The sequence below is a fragment of the Rosa rugosa genome, chromosome 1 (genome assembly GCF_958449725.1).
Source record: "Rosa rugosa chromosome 1, drRosRugo1.1, whole genome shotgun sequence".
Classification (NCBI taxonomy): Eukaryota; Viridiplantae; Streptophyta; class Magnoliopsida; order Rosales; family Rosaceae; genus Rosa; species Rosa rugosa.
Window position 1 is genome coordinate 54,173,044 of NC_084820.1, and position 9,002 is coordinate 54,182,045.

Here is a 9,002-nt window from a genome sequence, read left to right on the forward strand (position 1 = left end):
ATATAAGTGATATCAACAAGTCCCCCAAGTCCCCGAGTAAGAGGCGCTTCTTGGTTGGGGAGTTTAAATGTGATGCCGCCAAGTATGAGTGATGACCTCGTTGAACGCTATACCCATACTAGTCCCCCAACTCCGTAAGTAAGAAGGGACTCTACGGGTATGTTGGTGCCACGGGGCCCTCATCACGCTAGTACCTGCAAATAAGATAAGAGTGTACAAAATACATATTGATTGCGCTAGGGCAATCTAAGTGACATTTGAGTCAAATGCATCGAGGTGCATGAATGTTTATGTGAGATGCATGTTACACAATGTGTGTATGCACATATTATGTAATGTTTGACATACGACGTATAAGTCGAAAATGTATGTGTTATGATAGTATAACGAAGTGCATATGATGCATAGATGTGTGATGAACACGATGACACATAATGATATGTAATGTTGTATGCACGTGACACATGTGTTAGGATCAGGAGTGTTGTTACTCGCCGAGTCCCCCAAGTCACGCAGTAAAACAAGAATTTGGATTTAGGCTACGGTAGACGAAGCCGGTAAGGCTAAGAATGAAGCTCTGGTATGGAAGTAACCATTGACAATACTAGCGAGACTATGGCGTGACCATGATAGTCCCCCAAGTATAGATTAGAGGAAGGAACTCTAACTTACTTAACCCGAACGTATAAGCCATAACCTGATTGTTTGGCTCATGTGTAACGGGAACGTAAGAGATGAGCTCGCTCATGTTGAGCGGGTGTGAGTTTTGTCCTTGGTCTTATTAATGGGATGTAAAAGAAATTTAATTGTTGCGATCAACAATAGGTGAAAAATTTCAATATTTCCATTAATAGACCATAACACGAAAGTATGAGCGTGAAGCTCAATGATAGTCCCGGTCGGGTACTACCTCCACATGTGATAAGTGGTATGAATAAGTCCCCCAAGTATAGAGAATGCTCGAGAGGTGAGGGCTTGAGCCTATGGTTCCCGATGGGGTAGAATGAGGATTTGGGTCTCTGATACCCGGAAGGGTTGTGGCGACCCGGAGACCGGATTACCACAGCGCCGCCTCCCCAAGGAACCCTACTCCCGCGACACTTGGAGTAAGTGTTTTGGGCCTAGAATTCCTCAAAGAGACAAGGCCTTTAGGTTGGAAAGCAAGAAATCTATAAGCCCGAAATTCTTGGGCTTGTATAGTGGGCTTGGCTCGTAGTCACAAGATTACGAACTAGGCGAATAAGAGGAAAGGAAGGTGGTGTTGTGTTGAGTTTTAGAACCTATGTCAATTTTTAGTTCTTAGCCCAAGTTTGCATTAAGTTCATTAAATGGTAATTTACGTGAGTCTTCTAGGTCTAGCCCACTAGGACCTAAACTCAAATGGAGGTTCTAACCCTAGGGTTCCACTTTGGTGGTAAGCAATCACACACATCATCAACCATACATAATGTTACAAAACTTTAGTGAAATCAAGCAAGCCGAAAGGAAATAAACTTTAAATAGAGTAAAACAAATTGTGTCCTCCAAGGATTATCCTCCGTGCCCAAGCTTCAACAACAACAGCCTGCAAAACAAACTAAAGTAGGGGTTAGGCTCCTACATCCAGTCATTGCCCATGCCCGCCCCCATATCTAAGTTTAAAAACATGAGTTATTGTTTTGAATAAAAGAAGTAGATAAAACCGGTTTGCGCTTCCACGTGATCGTCACCACGTAACTACAATCCCACGGCAATTGATCATCTTTCACACTTCCATCACAACCGTCCATCTAGCCAATCACTTTCCGGAATTCATTAATCACAAGGCTAGAGACAAAGGGGAGATAACAAGGGCATGGTGCACACTGCCCACCACCGGTGGCTCAAGGAGGAACTGACCTCTCCTTACATCCCCATCAATTGCCAACACATCAATTCAATCCACGCAAACCATTTCAAGTTGCAAAAACAGATAATTTCCAAAACATGCAAGAGGCCTCATATAAAACATAGTATATGCAAGAAAAGCATAGATAGAGTTAAAGGCATCCCCTACCTGGAACTCGAGCTTTCTCTTGCAGCACTTGGCCTCAATGCAACCTTGTAGCAACCACCACTTCACAAGATTCCACCACGATGTCAAGCCTAGATCAATAAGCGGCATTAATAACGATAAACTAGGCTAGCTATTCACACGCAATACTCTCCAAAGAGAACCTTTCCTTTAACCTAATTGACTAGCTAATAACCAGACCATTTGGGCACTAAGGGAGAGTTGGTTTTTCAGGAAAAAGTGGCAGAAACACCTTTCAAAGATAAGTTGTCAAAAGCTGGAAACAGAGTATAAGTAAGAACTGTTAAGGGCCAAGGAAAAGTGTTCAAAGCACTTGAGATAAATTCTTGGGAAATTTTTGGAAAGAAGGTGGTTTAGCAACCAAATCAGTGATACTGAAATGGTTATTGAATTTCAAGTGAGACCAAACAAAGAGTAAAGGTTTTAAAGGCTAAAGTAAAACAATGTGCAGATTCTTTCCAGAAATACTAGCTTCTGTACACCTTTTTCAAATATTCATAACTAATTCTAGAAAAATGGTTTTGAGGTGATTCAAAATCCGGAATGTTCATCTATGTGTCGACTATATTTCCCTAGAAGAAACTGACCCCAAATTCTCAACGGTTTAGTTCCAGTTTTGAAATGAATGCAGCTGGGTCAGATTTTACTGGAAACTGAAAAACTGCAGAAACTGGTTCTTTTGTGTAAAGCTCCTTTGGTACCCAAAATGGCTGGTTAAGTAGACTCTAAGACACCTACAAAAAGTATCTAAAGCTTCTAAAGGCTTAAAGTCTCAGTCACCCTTCAATACTATAAGGGGAAGGTCTTGTAGCTCACTAACATGATGTTTTGAAGACATGGTGTTTGGACAACAGTAACACAAATAAACTCTTTGATCAAGCATGATTTCAATGTTCAAAATAACCATGGTTTAGCATACACCCAACACATCAGAAAGAATGAAAGGTTCTAAGCTAAAACAACAAGGTTCCCACCACAATAGTGACAAGTTGTAATCTGCAAGAGTTTGTAACAACAACCAAAAATACATAGTGTTAAGGAAAGGATGATACTCACCAAAAACTAACAAAAAAAGATGAGCTTCTCTTGAGGATTTCAACAGGAAAGAGAGCTGAAGGAGCTGATTGGATCGAGTCCAGCCACAGGCCAAGAAGTTTGCTCAGTCTCGAACATGCAAAGTGAAACAGAGACTGCTCAATATGTAAATGAGGTGTTTTGAACGTATTGAGTCTAAAATCGAGGAAACAAAGGGGAAATTGATGGTTTAAGAATCTTACCAACTGTTGGTATCAGTCTCAAGCAAGGTGTTGGGGATTCGGGTAGAGCAAGAGAGGAAGTTTAAGCAGAAATCCGGAACAGGCTTGCTCCGGAACAGCTTCCGCTTCGAGGGGTGTACAGGTCTCAAATCAATTCCGATGGAGCTGAAATTTGGAGGCTAGATAGAGGAGACATAGGCGAACAACTTTGATGAAGAACGTTTTCTGATCAGAGATCTCGAACTAGGTGTTTCGAGGCTCGTAAACGGACTGATGTGTCCAGGGACGAGAGGAAAGGTGAGGAGAGAAGGGTGAGTGACGATTTATGGCCTGGGTTCTCTCTTTTGAAGGTCTGAGGAGATGTTCTTGGAGGAGTTGCCCTTTGCATGATGGAAACGTGGAGGGGAAGAGCTGAACGAGGCTCCCTTTCTCTCTGTCCAACTCTGACGTGAACAAGGAAAGAGGAAAAGCTGAGTTTTGCGTGTGAAGGAGAAGGCTCAGCTTTGGGCAGATAAATTTGGGGTAAAAGAATAAGGTGGTAAAAACCCAAAATGATGGGGAAAATAAAAGTAAAATAAGTAAATACAAGAAAACTCAAATTAAAATGTTGACAGTGCCAAATAAGGATCGGGTCTCACAAAACTTATTTTTAGATAGAGAAATGGCAAGCAAGTTTTTGTCGGAGTTTTGCTCGAGTTTGAAAAACATAAGGAGTAAATAAATTGTGCTTTTGAAAGTCGGTGAGATGCTTGACGAGTAAGTTTCGGGTAAGGCGAGCAGAAATTTCTCCAATTATTAAGAAAGGTAAAATAAGAAAATCGTAAACGCACGCACGAGTATATTTCAAAATTATGCAAAGATGTCATTATGAGCTACAACCATGTTGGATCAAGGAAGAGGTTTGGGTCAAAGGTTGACTAACTTATTGGGCTAGGTTCACTAGCATACCCGTCTGTTGGGTGTCCAGAGTAAATTTTGGACTTTAACCTTACGCTATTCTCGGGCCCAAAGCCCAAGCCCAAACTATTTCCAAAAGTATTTAGCCGAACAAAGGTCGCGAAAAATTTTCCTGTCAAAAAGTGACGTTTGGAATTTCACGGGGTCTACAAGGGTAGATTGAGGACTTGAGCCTTTGATACCCGGAAGGGTAGAATGAGGACTTGGGCCGGGTATTGGGTCTCTGATACCCGGAAGGGTAGATTGAGGACTTGAGCCTCTGATACCCGGAAGGGTAGAATGAGGACTTGGGCCTCTGATACCCGGAAGGGTAGAATGAGGACTTGAGCCTCTGATACCCGGAAGGGTAGAATGAGGACTTGAGCCTTTGATACCGGGAAGGGTAGATTGAGGACTTGAGCCTCTGATACCCGGAATGGTAGAGTGAGGACTTGGGCCTCTGATACACGGAAGGGTAGATTGAGGACTTGAGCCTCTGATACCCGGAAGGGTAGATTGAGGACTTGGGCCTCTGGTACCCGATAGGGTAGAGTGAGGGCTTGATGCCTCTCGTACCCGATGGGGTAGCATGAGGGCTTGATGTCTCTAGTACCCGATAGGGTAGAGTGAGGGCTTGATGCCTCTCGTACCCGATGGGGTAGCATGAGGGCTTGATGCCTCTAGTACCCGATAGGGTAGAGTGAGGGCTTGATGCCTCTCGTACCCGATGGGGTAGCATGAGGGCTTGATGCCTCTAGTACTCGATAGGGTAGAGTGAGGGCTTGATGCCTCTCGTACCCGATGGGGTAGCATGAGGGCTTGATGTCTCTAGTACCCGATAGGGTAGAGTGAGGGCTTGATGCCTCTCGTACCCGATGGGGTAGCATGAGGGCTTGATGCCTCTAGTACCCGATAGGGTAGAGTGAGGGCTAGGTGCCTCTCGTACCCGATGGGGTAGCATGAGGGCTTGATGCCTCTGATACCCGGAAGGGTAGATTAAGGGCTTGATGCCTCTTGTACCCGATAGGGTAGAGTGAGGACTTGAGCCTCTGATACCCGGAAGGGTAGAATGAGGACTTGGGCCTCTGATACCCGGAAGGGTAGATTGAGGACTTGAGCCTCTGATACCCGGAAGGGTAGAATGAGGACTTGGGCCTCTGATACCCGGAAGGGTAGAGTGAGGACTTGAGCCTCTGATACCCGGAAGGGTAGATTGAGGACTTGGGCCTCTGATACCCGGAAGGGTAGAGTGAGGACTTGAGCCTCTGATACCCGGAAGGGTAGATTGAGGACTTGGGCCTCTGGTACCCGATAGGGTAGAGTGAGGGCTTGATGCCTCTCGTACCTGATGGGGTAGCATGAGGGCTTGATGCCTCTAGTACCCGATAGGGTAGAGTGAGGGCTTGATGCCTCTCGTACCCGATGGGGTAGCTGAAGGAATTGTGTCCTAAAACAATCATTTTGATGTAATTATTATTGTAATTATTATTAATCAAAAGGGCAAGTTTATTGTTCATTGCTTATATTTAATATTTGATTGAACAAGGTCCAAGGAATATGAGTTAAAGAGAAAGTAATCTAAAGAGTTAGATGTGTGAGACCTTTACTCTTTCACACTCTTATCCTAAAAGGTTCCTAGTCATAGGATTATCACTTGGACATTGATAATCCGGAAAGACTAGCACATACTATGTATGCTCAATATGGAGGATGATATGTCTCTTGTCATTTGTGTAGAGACACTAATACAAGTATGTGGGTGCTCTTAACTTAAAGGGTACACTGAACGCGATCATTAGAGTTCTTGTATGGAGTCTTACTTACATGTCAAACTTGAACTCTAAATTGCAATAATACAAATTAGTCCTTTGACCTGAGACACCATAGTTGTCTTATGAGTGAATGGATTATCTCTTGATGATGCAATAATATTGTGTCCCTTAATGGATATAATAGATGCATTCATTGGTATAATCAATTCGGTCATGGAGACATGTGAGTGTACAACAAGGAATCTCTATCCTTAAGTAAATAAGGTGTATGTTCAAAGATGTGATTCAATGAGTCTTTGGCCAAAGCATTGAATGAGATTTAAAAAGGAGTTTTTTAATCACATTCTAAGAATCACATAAGAATGAAAATCACATTAGGGGATTGACATATCAATTCCATACCCCGATGATGTGATTTAGAACATCGTGTTAGAGAAGGACCGTATTGTATTGTAATTCCAATTGAATAGGTTCTTTGTCATTCTACATTAACTAGGGTAGTCATGATATGTTGCAAGACGTCACTCATGACTTGTGAAGTCCCCGAGGATTAATAAACATTTATAATCCTAATAACAAGGGAGAATCAAAAATGGAGTTTTTGATTCGTAAACAAAATAGAATGGTTTCTATAAACTTCACTGCCTTGTTAATTAGAACCTAAGAGATCGCACACCATATAAGTGGATCCTTGAGATTGTATATGAAGAAGATTAAACAAGAGTTGGTTATGACCAAATAATTAATTAGATTTATTATTTGGACATAATTAGGTTTTTCGGGTAAAACCGAACCTATTGGGCCTAAACGATTGTCGGGCTTTTCGTGTGGACTTGGGCTTCACTAAATGAGATTTAAATGAAAGCCCAAGACACATTTTTAGTGCCCAATAACAAGTATGGACCAGCCAAAATATTGGCTTTATGAAAGTCAATATTTTCTTTTAGTAATTGGAGTTATTTCCTATTATATAAAAGTGAAAGCATGGACAAAGAGAATAAGTGTGTCTCCACATTATTATTTTCAGATTAGAGAGAGAAAGAGAGTTCTCTCTTGGTCCATTTTTCAGAAATTAAAGGAAAGAAGAACACTTGCATAATTTCTTCTTTTCTTTCATCTTTCTTCATCTCTTGATTCACTTGGTGAAGATCCTTAGAGGCCATATCCTTTTGTGGCTTTACTTGTTACATCAAAGAGAAGATTACAAGCACAAGAAGGAGTACAAGAAGGAGTTCTTAATCCAAGGTGCTTCAAGGTGGAGGAAACACACACAAGGAGAGATCAAGGAGAGGAACTTTGGTGGTTCACTTGGATCGGATTAAAATCACGCTCCAAGGGTGAGTAGAACATAAACTCCCTCTTTGTTCTTCCTTACTATGCATGCTATGTTTATATACATATCACAATAAGCCAAGATCATGGGTTAAAGGAATGGATTTTATGTTTAGTTAGTAGTTTAATGGTTAAACTAATTCCGCACTAATTAAAAAGTTTTGAAATCCATCCATTCCTTCAGTAGCATGAGGGCTTGATGCCTCTAGTACCCGATAGGGTAGAGTGAGGGCTTGATGCCTCTCGTACCCAATGGGGTAGCATGAGGGCTTGATGCCTCGTGTACCCGATAGGGTAGAGTGAAGGCTAGGTGCCTCTCGTACCCGATGGGGTAGCATGAGGGCTTGATGCCTCTAATACCCGGAAGGGTAGATTGAGGGCTTGATGCCTCTTGTACCCGATAGGGTAGAGTGAGGGCTTGTACAGCGTGGCCCGGTGGGGTCACGTGAGGACTTGAGCTTCCTTAACCCAATGGGGTTGAATGAGGGCCTGTAGGCCTCCTTCACCCGGTGGCGTGGCCCCGGGTAGAATCAGAGATTGAGCCTTGTAACCCCGTTGGGGTATCCGGTAGCTTTCGCCTCCGGTACCCGGTGGCGTGGCCCCGGGTAGAATGATGGCATTGGCCTTGTAACCCCGTTGGGGTACCTCGCCGATTGGAGAGGATTTGTGTAATGATATGACCTTGACTTACCCCTTGGGGGTACCGCGCTCGGGGCGAGGATTTATGAGATGCATGTTGCATTTATTTTTGTGAGTGTCACATGTGTATATGTAGCAATTTAATTGGATTGCAATTAAATTAAAGCATGACATTAATAAATAGGCACAATGAATATGCTATTGAAAGTATCAAATGTTGTAAGCATATGCTTAGATTATAGAAATCGTTATTGAAGCATGTAAAGCATTTGAATTAGCTCAAATTGAAAGAGCGTAAGTGAGAACTTACTTGAAACCGGTCGAAAATGATATAGACATTGTAAACAATGACGGAGTTGTCCGAGTATGAGATTTCCATGTAATCGACAAATGATCATCGATAGCTTGCTTGGCCTTGTACGCACAAGAAGATGCCCAGTTTAGAGTTATTTTGCTTCTTCCAAAGGCAAAAGAAAATAAGTGATTAGCAAGCTATTCATATGGTTGAATTGATGAATCACATATATTTTGTTTGTATACTTTGATATGGTATGAGAGATTAATATCTATGTAAAATTGTTTTACATGTAGGCAGAGCATAAGTGATCATGCTTCCCGGAAGGGGCACTGTCATTACTCGTACATGGCATGGGTGAAGTGTTTGTAGAACTTTTTATCATGGCAGCATGCTTAAAAAGTAGTAACTTGACATATGGTCTACGTGTATTATGGAGTCAAGGTTGCGTGAATAAGCAAAGCAGGTGAATATGATAAGTTAGGGCAAGCAAGAAGCTAAACACATGTTAATCTCATGATATTGTAGATTATAATGCCCAGGAAGTATGTGTAGCTATTTGCAACGTGCACAGGTGCATGCACATAATGGTTACCGAGAGAAACTAATTGATGTGTAGTAGAGAGTGCTTGTGTCAGTGGGCACGTGGGTTCAAGAGACATAGCAGAACAACAATTAATCAATTATGATTTTGCAAAGGCATGGTGGGTATCCATTTC

General features: G+C 42.2%; 1 long non-coding RNA gene across 1 annotated transcript; it reads right to left on the reverse strand.

The window, feature by feature from the left end:
• Positions 1–1,448: 1,448 nt before the first annotated feature.
• LOC133741370 (uncharacterized) lies at positions 1,449–3,820 on the reverse strand. The gene is made up of 4 exons (XR_009861856.1): positions 3,331–3,820; positions 3,110–3,243; positions 2,036–2,124; positions 1,449–1,883 (listed from the first exon to the last, which is right to left on the reverse strand). It is a non-coding gene; the product is annotated as an uncharacterized LOC133741370 (long non-coding RNA).
• Positions 3,821–9,002: the final 5,182 nt, after the last annotated feature.